Source organism: Pelodiscus sinensis, chromosome 17, assembly GCF_049634645.1.
Source record: "Pelodiscus sinensis isolate JC-2024 chromosome 17, ASM4963464v1, whole genome shotgun sequence".
NCBI classification, from domain to species: domain Eukaryota; kingdom Metazoa; phylum Chordata; order Testudines; family Trionychidae; genus Pelodiscus; species Pelodiscus sinensis.
The window spans coordinates 38,737,208-38,764,101 of record NC_134727.1 but is presented as its reverse complement, the minus strand read 5'-3'; the positions used below and the strand labels follow the sequence as shown (position 1 = coordinate 38,764,101).

Below are 26,894 nucleotides of genomic sequence, written 5' to 3'. Positions count from 1 at the left end.
AAATGGAATTTTATTTTTGTAATTAGTTAAACAAAACTCCCTTAAAATTTCTTGATACTGGAAGAAAAAAATTTATCCAAAACATTTTAAAACCAGGTTTTCTATTTCAAACTAAATGATGTATTAATCAAAGTATTCTCTCTCGTTAGTAAATAGAAATAATTATTTCTAGTTACCTCTGTCCTTCAAGGTTTTAGAGGTAGTAGATCTCATCCTCTTACACAAAGTATTTTATTTACTTGGAAAAGGAAAAGAAGCTTTCCTTCGCTTTCAGCTCCCTGATGGTTTCTTAACTTTCAATGAACCAGTTATTCAGCAAAGCTAGCTGAATAAACTAAATGAAGAAAATATTCTCTCTGCATGTGCATTAGACTCTACTGGTGTCACAAGCTAGTTTAGCACTTCAAGATACATAGTTACGGTATTTAGACAGCATCTTTCACACACGTCAGTGTTTTACCTGTCTTTAAAACTTCAGCAGCAAACAGGCACTGCTTAATGTTATTCTTTTCAGTTAATGGAAACAATTTTAATAGATTTTAGTATATTTACATTGCAACAGAGATTGTCACGTTTTCAAATTTAATTTTCAAAGGTGTATTTTTAAAACTAAATCTGTATTTCATTTAAATTCTAAAAGATCTGATTTTAAAAAAAATTAAAAGACTGATTTTTACCTAGCACATTAAACTCATATAATGACTTCACCTGAAAAAAGGGAACATGTCCAAGAATCAATGTTCCAAAGACAATTAACTGCTATACGAGCTATAAAACACATCAAATGAACACAGATTATTTCCCTTATACTTGCAAGATAAAATTTAATAACTACATTTAATGGGCACTTAAAAAAACAATTTCCTAGGTATTAATTAAATGCACTTCTTGAGCAGAAAAGAGATTTTTAAAGGGTTATAATCTCTACTAATGTAAAAACAAACCATTTGAAGACAAAATACTAGTGTGTGCTTTATCTGTAAACCAGTTTAAAAAAATTCTGAACACTTATATAATTGTGCTGATGATCATCTGACACACATGAGCAAGCAAGCAGTTTGTTTCAAAGATGAATATCTTCAGCTAAGTGTTACTTAGAGATATGGTGTCATTTCCACTCAACTTACAGAGCAAATGGTGCCATATTCAGGACTTGGAGCTGGCTGCGTCTGTATCCTGAGAGCTGTAGCTTTGGTTCCAGGGAGAAAAGAAAGACTGTTCCCTGATTCTCCAAGTAGCTTGATTCCAGAAACGCACAAATGCCGCCAGCAACTGCTTTGGGTTATGGGATGAACCAAAGGTTCCTGGCCTCACAGCCAGACTTGTTTCTCACCTGTTCATTTCTTTGCTTTTACACCCTTTTCATAATCCCTTAACTAATGATCCTCATTTTGCGGCTGCTCAGAGAATTTAGACAGTAGTAGAAGGGTACAGAAAGGAACGATGGTACAGTGATTAGTGTGGAAGCCTGGGATTAAGCATCTTAAATCACAAAGGACCAGTGTGATCTCAGATAAGCTTCTGGGCCTCAGTTGCCCATCTCTAATAGGTGGACAACAGCACGTCCCTATCTCCCAGGGATGTGGCTAGGCTATATGACTCAGAGACTACTGTAAGGGGAGGCATCTGAGTGCCTGAGATGGACGGGTCAGGTGTACAATAGCAGCACTCATGAGTTCCCGATCCCAGACGCGTGTGATCCCATGCGAATTTCTATTTTCATTATCAAATTAACTTTCCCACTTCTCATAACTGCAGAGAAAAGCTTGATAAGGTGACCCAGCTGCAGCCTAAATGTTCAGAAGCCTGAAGGAAAATAAAAAGCAAAGAAATGAATAGGTAGCAGGTTTAAAACCAATAACAGGAAATATTTCTTCACTCAGCGCACAGTCAACCTGTGGAACTCCTTGCCACAGGATATTGTGAAGAGTAGGACGTTAACAGGGATCAAAAGAGAGCGTCATAAATTCATGGAGGATAGGTCCATCAATGGTTATTAACCAGGATGGGCAGGAATGTTATCCCTAGCCTCTGTTTGTCAGAAGCTGGGAATGAGTTCCTGTTCTGTTCTTTCCTGCTGGGGCTTCTGGCATTGGGCCCTGTCAGAAGACAGGACATTGGGCTAGATGGACCTTTGGTCTGACCCAAAGTGGGTGTTGTTCTGTTCGAAGACTATCCTTTGGAAAAATCTGTTATTTTGGGACCTGACTCCTGGTTTTGGAATGCTTGAGGTTGGCAATATCGAATTGGGAACAAGCAGTTCCTAGGGCAGAATAAATCTGCAGAGGGAAAACACATGGTTGAAAAAGGTCTTACCCCTACGCAGCAGACCCGGGGAAGTTCCACCAATTCTACCCTAGAGTCATATTTAAGTCAAAGCGTGCAAAATGATTCATTCCTGATAGCCTATTGATGGCCCTGCAAAATTCTACTTGCACACATGCCCGGACAGGCACCATTATCGAGATGATAACGGGCAGGAGGATAGCTCTTGTGACTGGGCTAGTAAATTGTTATAACATACCACAAGGCCATTTGATGTTGTTACATGGCTCCTGGATTAAAGCTAGAAAGGCAGCAGCCGGTGTGTTATAAACATTTGCTAGGGTTGCGGGGATTTATCTGTCGGTTTTCTCCCCCCAATTCTGATTTGTTGAAGCTGCATGAAAATCAGATAATGGTCCTCGATGCTTGGCAATACATCACTACACGTCCTCCGGCGCACCAAGCTTCCAAAGAACAGGGCGGACAGCAACACACACGCTCACGAAAGACTGACATGTTTTCCCTTCCCCATATAAAAGAGAAATGTGCAATAACAACAACAACACAAACGGATAGGATTTCCAGGCGACAGCTGTGCGAAATATTTCCCTTTAGGATTGAAAGCGTTTCCCTGATTGCAAAATACTCGACCAGTAGCCTCTATTCCAGACACAAGGTTAGCAGTGATACTGGCCATTACAACCAGGCACTATTTGGACAGATTTAAAACGTTTGCTGTCATGAGCGGTGGGTCCAACGTAGGGCTGGCGGAGGAGCAGTACATGGCCCCAGCCTTCCCAGCCACAGAGCACAGGGACGGCAGGCACGCGGAGGCAACAATGCTGCGCCCCCGATAGGCAGAGTCTGGACGGGGCCAGGCTGGTGCTTTGGGAAGGTAATGCCTTCACCTGCCTATTATACCTGCCACCCACACTTGCTTAGTTGCGCTGCTTATTATTTAATGGCAGGGACCTGGCATTTCTGTGGGATTCTATAAGCAGTGTAGACTCCTGGACAGTCTGTAGAGCACTGCTTTCAACTAGATCAATAGAGACGCCTGAGGAATCAGAGAACAACGGATCACTGAATGGGAGGGCAGAAAAGTGCAAGATAAACATGGAACCCTAGCATGGGCTGTCCATCTTGGCTTTGGGACTGAACACTGCTGTAATGCAGCCTCACCATGTACCAACATCAGAGCAACGGTATCACAAACAACGCCACACTAGCACTGGGGCAATTCTATTCTGCCCCATTATTTCTCTCTCATTCCTTTCTCCCGGGCCCTAGGGAGAACAGGGATCGCCTTTCATTTCCCTCACCAGTCCTTCTCTTCTAACATCATTGCAGCAAGAAAGAGGGAGCTACCAGCAGCTCTGAACCAGTCACTGTCTAATGCAGACCCCGTTGTTTTGATCTGTTTCTATTGTCTGGCCCAGGATAAAATCCAGCAATTAAACTGTGATCTGTACACACTAAGGTGCCGGCACAGAGAGTTGGAAATTCTGATAGTCCTTAAGATTGTGTCTACACTAGATTATTTTGAATTTACTAAGTTTGTCTTCTGAGCACCCGATTTTACAAATTCGAAATTCCGTGCCCTCGCAATGGAGGAGAATCGAATGCAGTCCTAGGCAGGCTCTGTGAATGTGGATGTGCTACCTCTGACTCCGAGGCCCAGGAAACGCTCTAGGGAGCTGAAGGAGGCCTCCCGGAGGCCAATTAATTTGACTTAGCAGCACCGGAGCATCCGAACTCACATAACTTCGGATTTACAAGTTTGGGAATAGTGTTACTCCTCATGAAAAGCAGGAGTACAGAGTTCGAATTCCACAGCCCCTTACTCTGGAATAACGGGCTTGGTAGTGTGGACACATCATTTACAAATCGACTTGGGGGTCCACGGGGTGTTATTTCGGACTAAGGTCCTAGTGTAGATCAGGCCCTAGTGACACAGCCTTTTGAGTATTTCAATACGGCAACCATTCCAAAACTGAGCATAATCTGTATGCAAATATTACAAATGGCGTTCTAGTGAGAAATCTGAATTAAATTTCACTATTTACAAAACAAGTGTTATTAGTCTGATCACACCAAAAGAATTCTTGTATGAGAATGGCACATTTTCTTGGAGGCTTTTAAAATATACAACCATCTAATTTCTGTTTGGATTTTTCAACACTCTTACGGTAAGTATGAACACTATCTTTCTACTTCACGGTGCGTGGGAAGTGTGTGCTTCTTGTTCAGATGTTAATGAAAATAAAACATGTGTGTGTACTTTTTAAAATCAGTTTATGGTTCGATGCAAATACTCATAGACCTAGGAACTAAGGTTTTTCAATCCAAAGCTTTATAAAAATCTTTCCAATTGATGATCCAAAAATATAAATTAATGAATCCAATTTCCTTCCTAGAAAATAACTTGCATTAAATGAAAGAAGATGGGTTGTCAGAGATTGTGTTATTCTCAAAGTTCCCTACACCCATGAGTCTGGATTCTTGGTTACAATTCTCAAAGTTTCCTACACCCATGCGTCTGGACTCTTTCTTACAATATGCCATGTGAGTCTCTGCTCTCAACAGATTTTTGCATTGTGTTTTTTCTCGTCAACGCATTCCAGTTAACTCAATGTCTACTTCTGTGTGACAAGTGAATCCGCACACAGCAAATACAAGGGCCTCCTATCCAAGGGACTATCATGTAACAAACAGCTAAAGTAAATTTCATCCTAGGCCAACAATGCTGAAATAAAAGTGACACAGAAAAGTATGTATTTTGGGGAAATTATCTCTCTTGTCTGTGTTTTGTTTTGACATGTGTTAAGCTTTTTTTTTCTTTCTTTTTTTCTTTTCTCTTTATCCTTCAGAGAACAGCAGTTTTCAAAACTCACATACCTATCAACAAGTCTACTTTAAAAACCACTCTATGCAGACATAAATGAGTAGGTTATTCAGTAAGGACACTTGATGTATACATGGTCATTCATGCGGACCATGGCTTTAAAAGCACTTTAACCTTGCAAAGTATTCTCTGAATCAAAAGAGGCATTCTCCGGTGCTATGTCTACACTACAAGCCTCTTCTACAAAAGGAAATGCAAATGGAGGGCTCATTAGCATACGTTGCACTCATTTGCATTTCCTCCTCGGATCCCTTTTGCCCAAAAGGTTTTTGCGCAAAAAAGCTCTGTGTAGACATTTGAAGGAGGAAATGCAAATGAGTGCGTGACATATGCAAATGAGCACTCTATTTGCATTTCCTCTTGTGGAACAGGCTCGTAGTGTAGACGTAGCCTGGGGCAGTTGGTGGGTTGCATTTACCTCTATATACGTCAATATGAAGAACCAGACAGTTGTTCAGAAAACATACAGGAATGCAAACAAGGGCAAAAATCACATACCTTAGCAATCCTGATCGTCCAAATTCTAGGACAATTAGTTTGGGAGCAACATTGGAGTGAAAGGAAGTTCCTCGGGCTACCACCAATTGGAAGTCCTTCTTACATCCCACACGGGCTCTTACTCAGCCTTGGGTATATCCCTGAGGAGGATGCAGTGTCCTCCAGTTCTTTGGAGCTGCAGCAGAAGAGAAGTCAGTCAGAAAGAGAAAAGAAAACAAGGCGTGGCATTAAATCAAGGTCAGTTGTTTGGCAGGTTCAGAATAGAACACAAGGCAACATCGGATAACAATGACACGTCAAGCCAGGACAAAGGGCCCATCAGGAGTGGCACCTTTCGAGGGCAATCTTTGAAATCAAGAACTGCTCTTGCTTGTTTCAAAGGTGCCCCTCGCCCAGGAAATGACTCTCAGCCTGGATGCATAGTATTTCGGGCTGAGCCCACAGAAGTACAGTAACATGCCCGCGTCACAGTCTCAGTCTTTCCCTGAGAGAAAAGCACATTCAGACAATGGGATTTCAAATTTAAAACCCACGGTTCGGCGCTCAAGCAAACAACGCCGGAATGCGCTGGCACAGCACCGTTCACGCGCCAATCTCAAAGCCCTTGAGGAAACGTGAATTAATTAGGCCTTATGACATGTCTATGAGGTAGCTATTCTCGGCCACAATGTGCAAAAATGGGTTCCTGACTTACCCAGCTGAAGCGACCCGATGACTCTGCATTTTAATTGTAGTAATGTACTACCTTTAATATGCAGAACTGCAGCGGCCCTAGCTGTGTCCTGGCTCGTGCTGGTCTGGCACCTACCCCCGCCACGGCGCTGCGGTTTAAATGTTGTAGGGGCTGGGTTGCCTGCACGCCTGACTCCTACTACATTTAAAGTGCACAGCAAAGCAAGGGTAGCTCCGGGACCCGGCCCGAACCAGGACAGAGCCCTTCCCCTTATCGACTAATCGACAAAATGTATCGACTACACAACTAGCCAGTTACCTGCCTCTTAACATCCTCAGCGGGGAGGCAGAAAAACAGAACAGCTTCGTGTGGCGTATTCCTTGCCAACGCCCTACCTCTCATGCAGCCTTTGTCGACCCAGTCAGGCGATGTGCGCCTGAAGTGGATGTGAGGAGTGGGTGGGTATAGGAGCGGCTGACACTGCAGGAGCTTCAAGGAGTGGTACTCACACCTCGTTCTGCTTTCAGGGGGTGTTTACATTTGGGAACAGAATTGCAATTACTTCCATTTGTCTCCTGAAAGTTGCAATGCCAAAAAAAAAAAAAAAAAGAGAATGGGAAAAAAAAACCTTTAATTCCCCTCTTTTTTTTAAGTTTCAAGGGAACTGCAATACAAAAGACCAAGTGATTGTCATTACAGGCTGAACCGGAGAGCCCTGCCTTAGACTGGGAACAGCACGGTTCTTTTAGTCCCTGGGCAGCACAGCCTGCCAATGCTCAGCCTAAGCACATCTCCCGGGCGAGGAGGACTTGGCACGTTGCCTTAATACACTGCTACGCAGGCCCTCAGAGTTTCTGAATTCCCACACTGCTGGGCGGATGGCAAATTACAGTGCAGGCAGGGGAAAGTGTGTTTTCAGCTCCTGGCAACGAGAAGAAACTTTCTCTTCATCCTAACCACTACCGTTACGGGAACCCGAGCACAGCAGCAGGGAGCTGGAAAATGCAGCTGAAGATTCAATCCGAGCATTCACCCGGGGCCGGCTGTTACGAGGATCTGTCACAGTCCCTCCTCCGGCGTTACAGAACTTCAGCACGGGAACGGGGGAGGAAGGGAAAAATAACTTCCGTCGCAATAAAAAGTAACGACCGCATACAACGGCCCTCTCCCGAGCTCCGGTTTCATGGGCCTGTACTGGTGGAACATCCGCATCGAGTATAATTAAATGCCTACTGTGATCAGCGTTGTTCCAAGCAGCAGTGACTTCCTGCATCAATCCAGATGGAACATACCTGGGCTGCAGTCAGAGAATTTCTACCATGTAGATGTACAGGGATGCAGACAAGCAAACAGTCTTTAACCAGCTCTTCAGTTGGGCTATGTTTCTATGTAATGGATTAGTGGAAAATAATACAGGTTGCACCTCCCTAATCTGGGACTCTCTTCACAGGGCCCTGGTAAGACATTTCCTCCAGGGTTTCACTTTTGTACTCAGCATCTGAAACCCTGGAGGAAATGTCTTTCCAGGGCCCTGTGAAGTGAAGTGAGTCGGATGGTTTTGTTCCATCACCAGACTATCAATTAAACCCCAACAACTAGCACTAGCTCGGCTCGGCTCAGGAGAGGCAACATAGTTCATCACAGGAGCTTGCTGTTATGAGGATCTGAATTTCCCCAAGGTTTAACAGTCCCCAGATCTGGGATTTCATCCAGGATCTGGTGGGGTTTTTTTGTCGTTGTTGTTGGGTTTTTTTTTGGGGGGGGGGGTTGTTTTTGTTTTTTAAAGTAACTTCTTCAGTGCACATCCCTTCAGAGACAATGCTCCCTGCTCCAGGATCATGTTCCTATTGCATGGATCATGGAATCACGGCCCTTCTTAAAGAGGCATCTATTACACAAACAACTACACAAGCCAGCATCCACACAGCTCAAGGAGGAGCCTGGCTCCATCTCTTCCCTTGGCTCCCAGTCACTATGCCTTGTCCGTGACACTCTACAGCAGTGGTTCTCACACTGTGGGGCGAGACCCCAAATTGGGCCACTATTCCATTTCAACGGGCTCACCAGGGTTGGTGTTAGACTTTCTAGGCTCTAGGGCTGAAGTCCAAGCGGGGGGAGGAGTCGAAGCCGGAAGGCTTCAGCTTGGGTGGTGGGGCTCAGGTTACAAACTGCCTGTTTGGGCCTGATGGCCCTTCGGCTTTGCCTCTGCCTCATCTCCCAGGGCGGTGGGGCATGGGTGGGTTCTGGCTTCAGCCACTCCTGAGGTTGCGTTGTAACTTTTGCGTGGTGCAATGAAGTTGGAGCACCCCTGCTCTCCAGTAGGGGAAGATGCCCTGTAGCTGACTAACGTACTGCAGGCAGACCTCTCACTGCGGCAGGCAGCTACATCTGTACCAGCTGGTCTCTTGTCTTAAAATATTAATTACAATCCACTCAACTGCAGGAGGAGAAGTTATGTTGGGCATGGAAAAGATTAAATACTTAGGGGATCTGGAGACTTGAAAATAACAGCGAGCGTATGGTCCTCTGGCTAACTAGTCAAGATCTTTCTCTTGAATGCCAGTCTGGACTTTAAACACCTGTACGGGAGAGGGATGGCATGCACACATCTGCATATGCACAGTCTCATCATTTTCCTCATTAGCCATAAGCTGCGCTTGGCTAAGATGGCAGAGCAGTATTGGTGGAGCAGGGGGCAACGGGGATGCAGAAGAGGTAGTGTCTCTATTCTCACCAGGAGACATTTAATAGGGTCGTTTCTGTGTGTCCAGGTGAAAAGTGAAGATCTCCCTCAGCATTTTCTGGAAGTAGATTAGGGTTACACCAGCACTGCAGCAAACATTCCTTCTAACTCAGCAGTTAGATGGGCCACAAGCAGCCCATCGAGATTCTAGGGGTGGCCTGCAAGACATTTCGTACACTGTTGCCCATGCACAGGCCTGCCGGATTTCACTGGTTTTTGTCTGAGTAGTTTTTTGTTTTCCCCATTGGTATTATTAAAGTGACACACACGTAAAGCCAGGGCATGCGAAGGGAGGTGCATGCTAATTTGCACACGACACCGTAAGAGCCACGTGCACACTCTGTGTCCAATCAAAGCGCCGCGACAGTTCCATCGGCACATCCGAAAATTCTACGTACATGAGCGCAGTGAGCAAAATTAACCATTGCCAGGAGACCAACTTGCAAGCCCACGGAAATGACAGAGGGCCACTCATGTGGCCCACTCGCTAGCCTAGGTTGCCCATCACTATTCTAAAAGAAACAATTTCTATCGATCAAGGCAGCGTGCAAGTGACAGCTGACTGTCATGGCCATCACATTTTCCCATATAGACAATATTGAGCTCATGGTTTTGTAAAGTGCTTCGGGATGACTTCAACACCCAGTGACTTTAACAGAAGCGGTGGTTGCTCAGCACCTCACATGGTCCTCAGGACCCTGCAACCCAAATTTTACCTTTACAATATCTCCTCCCTCTACTTTGCAGCTATTTCAAGGAACCCACTGATATCAACACTTCATCCTGCTAGCTCCAACTCAGGTTGAAACCTCCCTTATATTTAGTATGAAGCCAGTGCTGGTAAAGGGGATAAAAACGTCCAAATCCTTCCTTTCAGAAGGCTAATGTTAAAAAAACAAAAACATGGTAGCACTTCAACTTTGGAACCCCTCCAGTTAGAACACTTAGAACACTTCAGACAGCTGCTTGTCAGCCATACTTTGTCATTCATCACGGGGTCAGTGCAAAACATAAATAAAAGAGGAGTCTCTAGCAATGGCGAGACTCGGTTGTTTTGTGGCATTTTCTCTTCCTTTACAGCAGAAAAATAGGTGGAACAGCAGCACTGTAATCCAAGAGACGTGCAGATACCTGAAGCCTTCTTACAATGGGCAGCAAGTAATTGTAAAGTTTGCTGGAGTGCTGTAGTCTGATAGGTTAGAGTCTGACTTATTCTGCAAATTAATGAAGTTACGGGATGTTGCTGCAAATTAATGACAGAATGGGTGCAAGGAGCTAGAGGTATGAATCTAATGAGATAGTCTGATTCTGCTGTTCTCTTTTTTTAAGTGCAGCCCAAGGGTCTCTGGGTAAAATGAAGGGAGAACACTAGTTAACGATGCTTGTTATTTGATTTATACTAATCATTTCACTGCAAATACTTTCCAAGGCTCTAACTTGCTCAGACCCTGCGGTCTGCATGCCTGTTACTGTTTCTAAAAAATAAATATCTCCCAAAAACAGGAAAAGAAATCTGTTAAATATTTGCACCGTAAACCAGGAATGTGTATCTCTGAAAGACCTAGTAATGTCTAGAGTCAAAAGGCAAAAGGAGGTTTAGCTTGCCCTCAACCTCTAACACAAATCAATATTATTAAATATTATTCTCATAGCCCTCTTAGTACCTATAAAATACAGAACGACTCAGAGACCCCCATGAGGGAAAGCACTTTAAGTACATGATTTACATCCATCCTTATTGAGAAAAGCACTTCAACGCTTTGAGCCTTTGAGAATCTACTGCCATTACTGTTTGTTCTGCCAATTCAGCTGAAAGTAAAGGTAATAAAGAGGAGAATTATGGGAAAGCATATTCACATGTTGCAAACTGCATGGGGACTTATGCACATGCGCTTATATTCCTTCTTGAGCGGGGCTTGGACGTGCACTTAATCGGGACATGGATCTTCAAAAAAATCTAGTTTTCTCAGCTAGGTCTAACAATGATATCTGAAGATGTTTTGTATGAAAATGTGCCACAAGACAATAATCATCATATGGGTATTTCCCCATGTAAATGCCCCCTTCATCCCAACTGAAAGGAAAATAAAAGGAATTATCTTTATTCTTATTGCTGAAGTTAAATTAAGAGGTTTGTTTTATAAGTTACATGTGTTAACTGGTTTCTTTACAGCTATGCAGAACAAGTTAGACTCCAAAGAAAATTTTTGGCTCTTCATTCCAATATCACCATAGTCAAGAAGGCCTTTGGAAATTCACAAAGGAAAAAAGAAACGTGATTTGCTGTCCTCTCTGCCTCCACAATAATAGAAAATATTCCTTTCAGAGCAAGGCCTATGAAATGTGTTTTATCTGACAGCTACAGATCTCTGATAAATAATAAAAAAACAAATATTTTGAATATTGGAAAGGAATATTCAGCTAAACTTTTCAGACTGATTGTAACTGTTGACTGATGTATGCTCACTTCTCCAAGAGATTCAAACAAACAAAAAAAACCCACACTCAGACTTTATTTCCCTATAAAACTAAATATCGCCCTTACTCCAGTTTGTTGAAAAATTGCTCTAAAAGGCATCCCTTCTACATTTCTGATAGATCTGCCCCTCATGGCCGGTTTTCAGAACTCAGCACTCATTTCATTTGTTATTACAGTAAAACTCCAATAGTCCGGCATCCAAAATTCCGGCACTCCTGATTCCGGCATCAAAATGGCAAGAGCCTAGTGAGTGAGCTTCGGCAAAAAATGAGTCACAAGGTAACAGCGGCAGCAGCTGAACTGAGCGAAAAGGGTAAAAAAGGGTTAAAAACTAAAACATTACAGTATACTGTATACAGAATGTACAATAAAAAGGGTTAAGAACACTTTATATACAGTATATACATAACCAGCTTATAGTACCTCCTGATACTCTGGCATATCTGATAATCCGGCACCACCTAGGCCCCATAGGTTCTGGATTATTAGAAGTATTTGGCCAGAAACACAATTTTTCATAATACCTGGTCTTATTCTCCCCTCTGAACCATCCTAATTCACCGTTGGTCTTTACCACCACAGCATCCACTAAGACATTAGCAAGACGATTCATCCTGGCTGCTAAGACAGTCCTTGTTCATTGCTGGAAAAGAAGTCCATCATCAAAGACTGGATCCCACACCACAAAGGAAACGAGAACTTTGCCATTGCAGAATCAAGCAACACAGGGAGAGCAGGTCCCTGCTACAGAAAGCTTTTACCAGCCTTAAAAGATAAAAATGGGGACATATTTGATGAGGGGGATGGAGCACATGTCCTACAAGGAGAGGCTGAGGGATTTGAGCTCGTTTAGTCTGAAGATGAGAAGAGTGAGGGGGGATTTGAGGGCAGCCTTCATCTCCCTGCAGGGGGGTTCCAAAGAGGATGGAGAGAGGCTGTTCTCAGCAGTGACTAACAGCAGAATGAGGAGCAACGGTCTCAAGTTACAGTGGGGGAGATCTAGGTTGGATATTAGGAAAAACTATTTCCCTAGGCGGGTGGGGAAGCGCTGAGATGGGCTCCCTAGGGAGGGGGTGGACTCTCCATCCCTAGAGGTGTTTAAGTCCTGGCTTGACAAAGCCCTGGCTGGGCTGATTGAGTTGGATTGGTCCTGCTTTGGGCAGGGGGCTGGACTCTGACCTCCTGAGGTCTCTTCCAGCCCTAGGATTCTACGGTATTTCCTATTTTATAGCTACATGAGTCACAGCCTTCCTTACCACTGGAAGAAGACTCAGATACACTTAGGCCCTGATACTGGAATAGATTTTCCCCTCTACTTCATAGACGTTCCTTTTTGCACATTTCAAATGAGATTTTCAAAACCAGTCAGCAGTGGCCTAATTTCCTTCCACTGAAACTGGGGAAAGGGGGTTAGGGCACCCTGGTACTGTTAATATGAAAAAAATTGCCATTCCATCTGCCAAATCTCCAGCTGCCCAGTGGCTTTTGTCCCTATGTTATAGGTCAGGGCTCCTCAACACATGGCCCGTGGGCTGCATGCGGCTCGCAGACCATTTGCAGCCCGTGGTGCGGTTTGGGTTTATGCGGGGCTCAGTCCTCAGCCTGCGGGTGGAACCCTTTGAACATGGCCTCCACTGGGAACACGCTTCACAATGGCGAGGCATCTCCCAGGCAAGGTGAGCACTGAAAGATACAAGTGGATGGGTTGGCTGGAACCAACCGGTATAGGGTGTTGGTGTTTCTAGCCCCTAGGGATGAGGTGCACTGGGGCATTGTGGGAAGTGCTTTGTATTCATAGCCATCAGTGTGAAAGAAGCAATTTGCATATATTTGCATATATATTTGCATGTATATGCAACCACACTTAAGTTGCGGCCCCCGGGGCTTCCAAAGTTGAGTAGCCCTATTATAGGTGAAACCTTCCCGACCATTGACAAAATAAATACAAAAATAAATGAAAAACATTCATCTCCACTGATTTTCAAATGTCACCTCAAAACAAATCTTATTTATATGTCTTAATTTCCCTCTCCAGCTATGTTTTAAATTCTGTAACTTTAATCTTTATCTCTGCGAAACATATGGGAGTAAGTTGGTATAAAAAATGCTATAGGAAATCAAAACGTACTGGACTTTATGCTATATGGGACATACCATTGTCAGCTTGTTATTATCTCAGAACCACATTCTCTGAGCAGGCTTTTTTCCATTATAAACTCAGGTTATTATTTTTAATGTCTCAGCCACTTCAAATCACATGTAGCGTAAACTTCTGCTCCATTAACTGGGAAGCTGAATTCCAATTCTGTTTTCAAAACAGATTTTCAGTCTATTAAGCCATTTTTAGTTACCTATAGGCAAAAAAAAATTACTTTCTTAACTTCCAAAAAAATGATATAATAAGCTTCAGTTTTAGGTTGGGGTGACTCTAAAAACCACTCACCAGAGCATTAGTCCAGTTTTACACTAGTACAACACTGGGATAATGCAGCCACAAGCCAAGCTTATAAACAAGGAACCGAGAACAATAGGTTAAGTTTCAGACAATGCAAATAAATCTGATCTATTATGTTGAAAAACATGTTGAAACAAATTGATACAGTGGAACCTCAGCATTGCAAACACCTCGGAATGTTGCTTTTCCTTTATGTTGTTAGTATTTCACATGTAACACAATACTGTGTTGTATTTGCTTTTTCTTTGCCTAATTCTGGTGTTCAGAACGCTGAGGTTCCACCATAACTGACATTTGGAAAATATTATCCCAGGTTTGTGTCATGTTGTTTCTCAGTCTATGTCTAGGGTTGCCAGATGGTTTAAGCAAAAATACCAAACAACCCTAAATGTGGATAAGTGTAAAGTAATGCACATCGGGAAAAATAACCCCAACTATACGTACAGTATGATGGGGGCTAATTTGGCTACTACAAATCAGGAAAGAGATCTTGGAGTTATCGTGGATAGTTCTCTGAAAACTTCCACACAGTGTGCAGTGGTGGTCAAAAAGGCAAATAGGATATTAGGAATTATTAAGAAAGGGATAGAAAATAAGACACAGAACATCTTACTGCCCCTGTATAAAACTATGGTACGCCCACATCTTGAATATTGTGTACACATGTGGTCTTCTTACTTCAAAAAAGATATTTTGGACTTGGAAAGGGTTTAGAAAAGGTCAACTAAAATGATTAGGGGTTTGGAACGGGTCCCATATGAGGAGAGGCTAAAGCGACTGGGACTTTTCAGTTTAGAAAAGAGGAGACTGAGGGGGGATATGATAGAGGTCTATAAAATCATGAGTGGTGTGGAGAGGGCGGATAAAGAAAAGTTATTTATTAGTTCCCATAATAGAAGAACTAGAGGACACCAAATGAAATTAATGGGTAGCAGGTAGTTTAAAACTAATAAAAGAAAGTTCTTCTTCATACAGCGTGTAGTCAACCTGTGGAACTCCTTGCCAGAGGAGGCTGTGAAGGCTAGGACTATAACAGAGTTTAAAGAGAAGCTAGATAATTTCACGGAGGTTAGGTCCATAAAAGGCCATTAGCCAGGGGATAAAATGGTGTCCCTGGCCTCTGTTTGTCAGAGGCTGGAGATGGATGGCACAAGACAAATCGCTTGATAATTGTCTTCGGTCCACCCCCTCTGCGGCGCCTGGTGCTGGCCACTGTCGGCAGAGAGGCTTACTGGGCTAGATGGACCTTTGGTCTGACCCAGTACGGCCGTTCTTATGTTCTTGTGTTCTTTTTTTCCCCCCCAAAAAAAAACACACCGGAGAAAATGGGGAGACCGAAGTTTTTGAGGGGGAAAAAAAGGACCCCGAGAGTTAAGCAAAAACAATTAAAAAAATTAAAAAACCCAGCATGGCCCCTTTAAGAAATGCTTTTGAGCCTTTCTGGCCCAAACAGCCGTCCGCCATCTTGTTTCCCTGCACCGGGCCGGACAGCTCCCCTGCAAAACCCGGTAAGCATCCGGGATTTTCACCTCATGGCCGGGAAAAAAGCAGAAAGTACCAGACATTTTAGGTGTCCGGTATTTTCTGAATTTTTTTACTGTACAGGAGGCAAAAATACCGGACTGTCCAGGTCAATACTGGACACCTGGCAACCCTATCTATGTCAGGGGTGGGCAATAATTTTTGCCCGGTGGCGCTAGGCCACCCCGGAAGGAGTGGGGACTAAACAGGAAGGGCGGGGCCTTAACGGAAAGGGGTGGGGCTATGATTCCATTATTGATCTGGGGATGGAGGATCCCCTTTGCTGCCCCCTTCCCACTAGGAACCCATGCTCTGGAAGAAGCGTGGCACATTCCCCCACACCCAGGCCAATCAGGAACTGGGGGCAAGAGGAGCGTGAAGTCTCCTCCGCTCTGTGAGCAGCACGTGGCGCTTCAAAGCGTCATGTGCTCCTGGCAAGGTGGGAGGAGGCTTCGGGCACGCCCCTGCCCTCGGGCCTTTATTGGCCTGGAGGTGGGGGAGAGGCAGGGCCTCCGCGGCCCGAATCCGCCCTCTTGGCAGGCTGGATACGGCCCATGAAGGCTCTTTTGCCCACCCCTGGTCTACGTGCTGTTGCTTTAAATGTTTGTATGAAAATCTGCCCCATAATCCTTTAGCACGTTACATGAATTAACTACTGTTACCAGTACAGAAGGACAGAACTAGAGGAGCAGGAGGGAGGAAACTGCAGAGGTCTGACAAAGCATCAGAAAAATGAGGCAGCAAGAACAGATGAGGGTTGGGGCAGCAGAGTCAATAGCAAGGAAAAGCCTTGATGGGCAACCAGGGGAGCAAAGAAGAGGTGCAGAGAAGACCCAGAGCTCAAGGGCAGAATCAGAGAACTATCAAAGGGTTTGGAGAATGCTGGAGGGAGCCAAAAGACGACCAGGAAAGACACGCAACATTTGCGAGCCACGTAAGCCAGTGTTTTCCGAACTTTTGCAGGAGAAAACTGTTTCCAATGCACAGCCAGCTTTTCACAGCTGATTAGCACCGGTATGCTCACAATTGAGAAATAAAAGTGGAACATGAGAATTAGGCTTTCCATAATTGCTTCCCTCCCCCGCCCAATACTCCCTGCTCCATGCTCTGCTTTCCAGCCCAGAATGTCTCGTTTGAATGTGTTACCCAGTGAAAAGTGTCAATGAATAGTAAAGCAGCATTCCCGCAGAAGGCATTGCCATCCTGGGCACTGCAAATCGGGGGGAGGGAGGAGGAGATCTTTTTGGGTTGGGGGCCGCTGACCCACGGAAAAATCAGTCGGAGTAGGAGTTGAAGTAGGAATAAGAGATCTCCGGAAAAGGGCTTTTTTCCGGAGGATTGGGGCCAGTGTAGACGCTCTTTTCCGGCTTTTCTAAAAGCCGGAAAAAAGCGGCGGACATTTTTATTTAAATGCCGCGGGGGATATTTAAATCCCCCACGGATTTCCCTATTACGAACTGTCAAATTAGCATGCCCCTTTCGGAAAAGGGGCCAGTGTAGACGTAGCCAGAGAGGCTCTAGGAGACAGACCCATAGTCTCCTATAGACAACCACCTAACCTCAAGATGATTCTTACCAACAACCATAGGACATACCACACTAATACCAACCCTGGTACCTTCCCTTGCAACAAACCCCGTTGCCAGCTGTGTCCACATATTCACTCTGCTGATACCATTATTGGACCTAACAAAGTGAGTTATAAGATCAAGTACACATATTCCTGCGCATCCAGAAATATAATTTATGCTATCATGTGCCGAAAGTGTCCGTCTGCCATATACATTGGACAAACGTCTCAGACACTTCGCCAAAGGATCAATTTCCACAAAACATATATTAGACAGGATCACAAAGAAAAAACAGTTTCTTGCCATTTCAACCAGAAAGGACATTGTCTCAACGACTTGATTACCTGCATCCTGCTTCAAAGGCCTTTTAAGACTACACTTGAAAGAGAATCCTCTGAACTGTCATTCATGCTTAAATTCGACACTTTACACTTAAGTTTGAATAAAGACTCTAATTATCTTACCCATTACAAAGATAGCTTCCCCAATTATCACCGCTAATATCATTAGCTCACAGACATTTACCTCCCCCCCCCATCCGCCTTCTGTTCTGAAATTTGATTTGTCCTTTTCATGTGTGTTCATTTTTTAAATTGTATCCTTTGGTATATATGGTTGTGACAATTTTCTTCCACTATTTGATCTGAGGAAGTGGGTCTGGCCCACGAAAGCTCATCACCTAATAAACCATCTTGTTAGTCTTTAAAGTGCTACATAGTTCTGTTTCAGCTACACCAGACTAACATGGCTACATTTCTATCACTATTCTACTCCTGAAGTTTGTGGCTGTGTCTACACTGGGCCACTTATTCCGGAAAAGCAGCCGCTTTCCTGGAATAACTTGCCAGCTGTCTACACTGGCCGCTTGCTTTTCCGGAAAAGCAATGACGATCCTGTAAAATTGTCGGTGTTTTTCCGGAAAAACGATGCTGCTCCCGTTCGGGCAAAAGTCCTTTTCCGGAAAAACTGTTCTGGAAAAGGGCCAGTGCAGACAGCACAGTAGTCTTTTCCGCAAAAAAGCCCCGATCGCGAAAATGACGATCGGGGCTTTTTTCCGGAAAAGTGTGTCTTCATTGGCCACGGACGCTTTTCCGGAAAAAGTGCTTTTCCGGAAAAGCATCCTGCCAATGTAGACGTGCTTTTCCCGGAAATACTTATAACGGAAAACTGTTCCGTTTTAAGCATTTCCGGAAAAGGGTGCCAGTGTAGACGTAGCCTGTGTGCACAGCTCCCAGAACTCACAAACCAGCTGTGCCTTTAATCAGGTAGTAGGTGTCTAAATTCTCTTCTACTCACAATTCATTGCACCTGCAATTGACTGCGTTTGCACAATTGAAGACTCCTTGAAAATATGCCCCATCAGCTAATATTCAAGGAGCTTATTTAAGCTTTGCCTTTTGAAAAAGGCACTTTAAAAATCAGAAATTATATTGTGGAAAAAAAATCAGTCCCATAGTCAAAACTGTACTTTAGCCCTGCGTGTATTTAAACCAATTAGCCAAATTCCTCCCAAGGTAGAACTTTTTCAATCTATTCAGCATTAAACAAACTGGATCCTGCAAATGAGGAGTCGGCATCCATTTACCTGCCTAACACTGCAAACGTTCTGAACAACAAGGGTTTGCTGACCCAAATGAATCTCCAGTACAACACTAGTGATAAATGTACCCACTGGGATCTGGTTTCTTAACATTACAATGGAAGCACAAAGTGTAGAAATGTCAATTAACATTTGTGCGTGCGCATGCACATGTGCATCAGGAAACTCTTCTCACTGCAACTCTCCCAACCTGGGGTAGTTTGCCATATCAACACTAGGAAACTTTCAAGATGACTAAATTCGACTTAACTCCCAATTTAACAAATTCGAAATACTGTGTCCACATTAGGAGAAAGCCATTAAATGAGTCTGAGGCAGGCTCCATTAATGTGGATGCGCTAGCTCGACTTAGCGCCCCAGGAACCACTAGGGAGCAGTTATTTTGAAATAGCGGCACCAGTACATCCACGCTAACACTATTTCGAAATAACTATTTTGGAATTAGCTTTATTCCAGGTGAAGAGCAAGAGTACGGATTTCGAATTAAGTGTCCCATTATTTCGACCTAAGGGGGGTTATTTTGAAATAAAGTCCTAGTGTAGACCAGGGCTTAGTAGTATTTTCAACAGTGAAAAAATAGACAATTCAGTCTATGATAAATTACACACTGCAAAGTCTGCAATATTAAAGGTTCCTATAGCTCTGTTGTTCCAAAATGGGCTCCCAAATTTTGTTTGACCTGAGATTGTCACTTAAAAATATCAACAACAAAGAACTCAAAAAGTGATCGCCTACAGTTTGTTCCCTGACTGAGTTTGTGTTGGATAGGAGTGCTGTTTGGTTAATAAAATCACCCTTTTCAAGGCGATGATTTGATTCTTGTGTCCTGGAAGGTATCAGGAGGTCTGTGTGTGTATCTTCCTAGCCTGAGACACAGTTTGTTTTCTGTGCTTTTTGTTTCTTTTTTCAAGCTCTCTTGTGGCAAAAGAGCTTGGTGTACTTCGGGGGAAGAAATGCAAGTGTTTCTTCCTGGTTTTTCAGGTTTAAATCAGTTGATGGTAGCAGCCTATTTTCCAGAGACGTCCATGATTCTAGGGAATTTTTGGGGTTTTTTAAGCAGAGTCTATAGAGGTGAGGTATTTAAGGTCTTTGCACATCCCCACCTTCTGCACTTGGAGTGCCAGAGTGGGGAATAGCCCTGAGACAGGTAAAAACTAAAGACAGGTCCACACCACAACTTCAAAGCCTACGCCCCTGACTTTGGGGAAATTCCACGTCTGGATCTCAACACTGCAAACGGCCTTGCATCTGTACAGTGTGTGGATCCAAAACTCTTCATGTGAGCTCTCGAGTTTTGGACCAAGTCAGACAGGAGCTGAACTTAAAGGATGGCATATGTACAGTACCTCCAATAAAGTGAGAAGCGATAAGGCAGCATGAAAGAAACATCATTGCAGGGTCAAATCTTCCCCAGTTGGTGCAAATTAGCTCCATTTAAGTCAACGAAGCTAATGGCAATTTACATCTGCTGCAACACATTGTGCCTTCACAATCAAAGCAACAGAGCATGAGGATGATTTTTATCTAGCCTTTAACGTTGACCGCTACAATAAGACACTAGCAATTATCTCCATTCAAGAGCTCAACGGGAAGAAAGTGTGTCATAGCGCTCTAGTTTTCTGTTTGATTCTGTGGATGGACGACAGAACACAGTTACAAAATTATTCATGGTTCTTTGAGTATTTACTGAAGAATAGTTTCCTTCCTGTCTTTGTAATGAATCTGACCAAAAAAACCCACCCATTTATGTCTCCAGCTTGCATCATTACGGGCGCAGCTCATTTGATGTGGAAAAACGTACAGTTTAATTGCTTGATTTAAATGTGGCTGATAAAATGCACACTGAAACATCGCTCTTTTAATTATGTTAATTTACAACTAAAAAGCTAAATTTACAAAGGCAATAGCGTTAATTATTTACTTTCCCCATTACAGCTGAATCTGTATTACCAAACTAATTGGCTTCCTAAGTCCATCCCTCCCCCCCAAAAAATTAAAAAACAGTTTATAAACTGAATTAGAAACTCTCTCGGAAAAGGTTACTTGTATTCAATGGACTGCACTGATCTCTGTCGAAAACACTTCTTTTATTTACAAGGTGTCCCACCAACTCGCCTTTTTCCTTCAAGAAAGTACAGGTTGTACCTCTCTGATCCAGGACCCTTGGGACCTGAACGGCTCCGAACCAGGACAGGTCAATGGCAGGCCAGCTGCTGCTGCCAGCTACAGGGTAGCACAGGAGCTGGCTTAGATCAAGGGGGAGCTGAAGGAAGCGGCAGGGGGACTTGGAGGACAAGGGAGGAGTTGCTGAATGCTGGACACCCAGATTTTCGCCAGGAGCACCTATGAGGATGCCGGACCACAGAGTCTCCGGACAAGAGAAGTCCGGACTACAGAGGTCCATCCATTCATGACAGATGGAGACCGCTGCCATTCAGCTCACGGAAGATATGCATGGAAAATTCCACGAAGCGTGCCACGGAGATGAGCGGCTCTGTAATCATGTCAGAATACTGAATGTGGAGCAGGTGACTGGGATGCTTAATGTAGATGCGTCGAATGGGTTAAACCAACCAGGCTGTCAGGAAAACAAGCAGGGAGGGGAAAGAGGGGCTCAAACTATTCCACCCCACAATAAACACTTCAGGGTTGTTAAGAGACAACCCCCAAGTTATAAGAGGAGATGATTCTACAGCAGCGGTCTCAAGCTGCTGGTTGGAGCGATTGTGCAATCCGGCCTGGGACCACCAGTGGGATGGAGTGGGGGGGCTGTCCCTTACTGGCCCCCAAGCCCTGCTCCTTCCTGCCATTGCCCCGCCCTCTTCCCCCCCATGGCACCCTGTCCCCAAGGATGCAGCTTCAGGGTTCACTGCAAGGATCTGGTGCCATGTGGAGCAGTCCGCAAGGAAGCGGAGCGCACTGGGTGAGTGCACTTGCTCCTCAGGGACAAGGTAGCATAAGGGGAGAGAGTGAGGTGATGGTGACAAGGGGCGGGGCTTGAGGACCAGTAATGGACAGGTCCCCCAGCCTGTCAGGAGGCCAGGCCTGGATTGCCCAATCACTCTGGCCAGGGATGGCCTGCAGGCCAGGAGTTTGAGACCCCTGTTCTACAGCCTGCCACACAGACATTACACCGAGAAAAGAAGCTCAAATACACTAGGAACAATTAACGTTTCTTTCCAGAGAAGCGGGAGTTGCTAGGGAACTATTCAGGCTGGCCTAGGCCCTGCTGGGGGGTGAAAAGAAATTAGGCCTGCTGCAGTGAGCATCCAGGGATGCTTATCCTATAAGCAGGGCACTCACATGTAGGGATGGTTGGCTGCTTAAAAGCCTTTTCTTTAAACATTCTGTTCCTGAGAACAACCAGTCATGTCAAGCTGCTGCTCGGATGACTGTACACAAGATGGAGGAATGTGCACAATATGGCTGCCTCGTTGATGGCCTTCCCCACAAATTCTCACTTAAAAGAGTGGGCCCTGTGAAGGCCGCCATCTTCCACTCCAGTCCTACAAGCCTTTCCGGGAACATTTGTTGAGCCTCATGCAACCAGGTTCCAATCAGAACGAGCCTTGGAAAGCAGATTGGGCTAAACACAGCATAAAAAGTTAGCATCTCATGCTAGATCGGACACAGAAAGCTCCTGGGTTTGACCTTCCACAGTCATCTTGGTCCACTCTGAACATAATCCAAACCACCCATCGTAGGTGCAGACATGTACTACGCAAATGAAAAATCATGGACTGACAGTGTTCGAGGGGGGCTCCCCAAGAGAGATTGTCAAACACATCACCACTTACTGCCTAATTTATAAATAGGAAGGTGGCATTATTGTAATAAATTTTGCTACCTTCATGTAGCCGTTTGGCACCATCAATGTCTGATGAAATTGTAGGTGTGGCGCTACACCAGTCGTGGGAAAGAACGACCAGGCGTGGATATGGAATTATACTCCAGGAGAGGTAAAGGCATGAGGGCTGACCTCCTCGCTCAGAAAGACCAGGTGTTACCCAGAACTGAGGGGCATGTTGCCCTAGAATTTGCTGACATTAATGGCAGCCCTATTGTGTACATTCACCTGCTACGAATTAATAAAGTAGAACACCACAGAGAGTTTTGGGGTTAGTTTGGACAAACAGGGCTTTTGGAGGCCAGGCCAAATGCTGGCTTCATACCCTGCAGTTTTTGCTAATCCCAATGGCAGGAGTAGGGATGTTCAATCTCGATTAATTGAATAGTCGATTAACCTCATGAATTCTTATCGGTTACTCAACTATTCGATGGTCCCTGGGGGTGGGGCCGGCAGCCAGTGCGCTCTGGCCCCAGTCCTGAGGCTTCCCCTGACACTCGTGCTGCTGCCTCTGTATCAGAGGGAGCAGCGTGGGATGCCAGGTGAGAACTGGTCCATCAGGGGAACTAGTTTCAAATCCAGCTCTCCCTCATGAACCAGTTGCCTGTAACCCCACACTGCTGCCTCTGATAGAGAAGCAGCAGCGTGGGGCAGCAGCAGCCCCGGGCAGCAGCAGCCCCTGTCCTGGTGGAGGGGCTGAGCTCCTGGACCCAGCGTGAGCCAGAACTGACCTGGGCTGCCTGCCTGGCTCCTAATACACTTTAAATGTAGAGCCACAGCAGGAGTAGGGCCTGGCCCTGGCCTGAGCCAGGACTGCGCCAGGCTACTGGCCAGCCTGCTAAAATTTTTCGGGGGGGTGGGGGAGAGAATGTGTGTAGTCTATAGCATAAACCGATACGCTTTGGCTCATTGGTTAATCAACTACACTATTCCATCCCTACGCAGGCGGGGAGAAAAGAGTCAACAAATTATGAGATAAAGAAAATAAATGGATGGAGACATAGAGCTTGGACACCTTTGCTATAGAGTCGGGGGGGGGACCTTTTTTTGGTCAGGGGCTGCTGACCCTCAGGCAAGAAGATTTTGTGTGCTCCAGCCCCACAGTGCGATAGCAGGGGGCTGGAGTGCCAACACAGGCTCCCCGATGCTGAAGGTGGGGAGCCCGGAGTCCCGGAGGCCAGATCCAAGCAAGCCTGGGGCCACAGGCTGCCCACTTCTGATGTAGAGGCTGATTACAGCTACGAGTGTTAGGAATGTTTTGTTGAGAAGTAGTTGGTTGGAATTAGAAGACGTGATGACCCAGCAGGTGTCACTATGTACTACGTATATTGTAAAAATTAGTCATAAATAGACTAGATAACAGAGTGTACTTTGGAGTCATTTTTGAAGCTTTCCTGACACCACAGTGCCTGATGGGAAAGTGACAGGCCTGCTGCCAATAGTTCAATACCGTCTCAGATTTTAGGTCATAATTTGAGATGTTCTAAGTCTATTGCTCTTGGCTGTATGTGCTGAATTTAACAAACAGTAGTTTTAAATACGAGCCCGCTTGCTTATATTAATCTTTCTCCCGCTGGAAATGCTGTATCCCCTTTGATTTATTCCTGACACCACCTGGCATGAAAGAGAGACGTTACCACTGCACTTTGGGTTCTGAAATCTGTGGGAAGTCTGTCGGAAGGGCCAGAGATGACGTTAGCCCTGCAGCCACGACACATGGTAATCATCACAAACCATCCACCTCTCATGTTGTTTTTTCTCATCCTTGGCGGACACCAAAAAGATGAGCATCCAAAATGACTCCCTCTCTATAACTACCTGTGAGTTCCTGAAATGGGACTACAGCCTGCGAGAACGGCACGTTGAAGCAATAAAAAAGAAAACAAAAGTTGTGCTCCCATATCCTATAGCGTTCTGCAATATGGAAACATATGCCTCTACTGTGACGCTAGAGACTTCCTAGCTGTATGCTCTGAGTATATAATGAACTCAATACATTTTTGCAAACAATTAGCATCAACATCTGACCATAACAAGAAACAATTAAGAAAAGCTCTTTAATTAACACTTAATATGATTTCAGAAATTCATATTAAAGTCTTTGTGATTGAGGCAAGGTCCTCATTAATATTTTAGCTTCGTTCGAGATGAAGTAAAATATTCTGCATTTATTTGTGTATGCATCCTGAAAATAATAAAATGGGGTTACTAATGGTTACAGAACAATTAGTGTTACATTAATGTGTGATGAAAAGCTAATGTGCGCTTTATCTAAAAAAGTATTTTAAATTCCATTTGCACATGTCCAAGTCTGGCTCAGGGAGATGTGCTTTAGTTTTACTTGCAATACTTGTGTGTTTGTGATACACCTCCTGGAGCGAATGGACAATTAACATCTCATAGTGCCACTTGTCTTATAATGCAACTGAATGGAACACTGCCATCTTCATTTAATCCAGGCTCGATCTACACTACCGATTTATGTCACTATAACAACCTTGCTCAGGAGAGGGGAAAATCTGACATAACCCCCAGTATAGAGAGTGCTGTGTTGATGGGAGAGTTTCCACTGACCTAAGCCAGGTCTGTACTGGGGGAGAAACACCAAGGGGAAAATTCAATTTAAGATACACAATGAAAAGAATGTAGTTAGAATTCATCATCAACACCCATGGGCTCAACACCCGTTGGTGTCTGATGCCTGCTTCTCTATTTCCTTCCATCTTTCCCTGTCTAGTGTGGCGTGGCTTAGTTTCTGTAGATTGGCTCCGCACCAATCTACTATATCGTCTACCCATTCCCTGTGAGGTCTGTCTCCATTATTCGGACCATCCATTATGCCGAATACCAGGGTCTTAACTTTTCACTCGTCGTTCATTCTACAGATATGTCCGAATAGCTGTAACTTCCGTTGTATAACCTTCTGAAGTAGGTTCTCTTTCAGCTGTATCAGTTGATTATCTTAAATCAAATTTCTCCGGTGATCCCACTGCAGGAGGTCGACTGGTGAAACTCTCCTGTCGACTTCTCGTACTCCTTGCAACCCCGTGAAATACCAGCATTGACAAGAGCACCATCAGCATTTGACTTAGCAGGTCTTTACTAGACCCTCTAAATCAAACCCCAGAAGATTGATCTCCAGAACTTCGATCTCCAGGCAGTATAGACCAGGCCATAGCTACTATCTGTGGTGAAGGTGACGTACTTATGTTGACTGGAGAAGTCCTCCCATCGGGGTAGGGAGCATCTTTACTGAAAGCTACAGCAGCACAGCTCCACTGTGACAGCAGCACTGCTGCAGTGCTGAAAGTGTACGTAACCCTGTGACGTGTCAGCACAAGCTAATTGTCTGCATTAGTACCCAGGATAAAGCACATGAAATAATGAAGGGGTACAGGACAGCAGGACGGTGATTATTGGGAGAAACATAGTTCAGGTCCCAAATAAACGGGGTTAAGAGAGTTTCACACTTATTTGGAATGACAGATGGGGCAGGACTTTCCCTTTGGAAGCAAGCAACCTGCGTATGTGCTCTGTTTGCTAGCACTGTATACAGCATCTAGTAGGCTGGGACAGGACACCGCCCCAGTACTAGCAGACCACATACCCCTAGGGCTGATCTCGCGAGGATCGGGTGAAGAAACCACTCTGTGGTTTGTGGGAGGACGGATCGATTCCCGACATCTCTCGCCTCCAGAGTACCCACAGACCACACACAGACAGTAGCCTAAAGTGTTTCTAATGGAATCAATTGTTTGTGACCTGAGATGTGCTTGGAGATAGTAAAATAAAGAGACATAATGATGCTGTTTACTTCTAAAGCACCTAAGTCACGAGGTACTTCCACTATTATAGACTCATAGACTTTAAGGTCAGAAGAGACCATTATGATCATCTAGTCTGATCCCCTGCACAGTGCAGGCCACAGAATCTCACCCGCCTCTCCTAGAATAATCCTCTCACCTATATCTCAGATTTTGAAGCCTTCAAATACTTTGAAGACCCCAAGATGCAGAGAATCCTCCAGCTGTGATTTGTACCCCATGCTACAGAGGAAGGCGAAAAACCTCCAGGGCCTCTGCCAATCTACCCTGGAGGAAAATTCCTTCCCGACCCCAAATATGGTGATCAGCTAAACCCTGAGCATGTGGGCAAGACTCACCATCCAGACACCCAGAAAGTTCTCTATAGTAACTCCTATCATCCCTCCATTGACCTATTTACCTCTGATAATGAATGGTCAATTAGTTACCAAGATCATGTTATCTCATCAAACCATCGCCTTCATAAACCCGTCTAGTTTAATCTTGAAGCCAGATTATGTTATCTCTGAAAAC

The 26,894-nt window shown here is 44.6% G+C and overlaps 1 protein-coding gene across 3 annotated transcripts in view; it reads right to left on the bottom strand.

Moving 5' to 3' along the window:
• Positions 1–26,894, bottom strand: part of SGCD (sarcoglycan delta) — a 545,286-nt gene that overhangs the window by 310,488 nt on the left and 207,904 nt on the right. For all 3 annotated transcript variants that reach the window (XM_075900619.1, XM_075900616.1, XM_075900617.1), the window contains exon 2: positions 5,669–5,843. The gene's annotated coding sequence lies outside the window, so the exon portion shown is untranslated. The remainder of the gene's footprint in view (positions 1–5,668; positions 5,844–26,894) is intronic.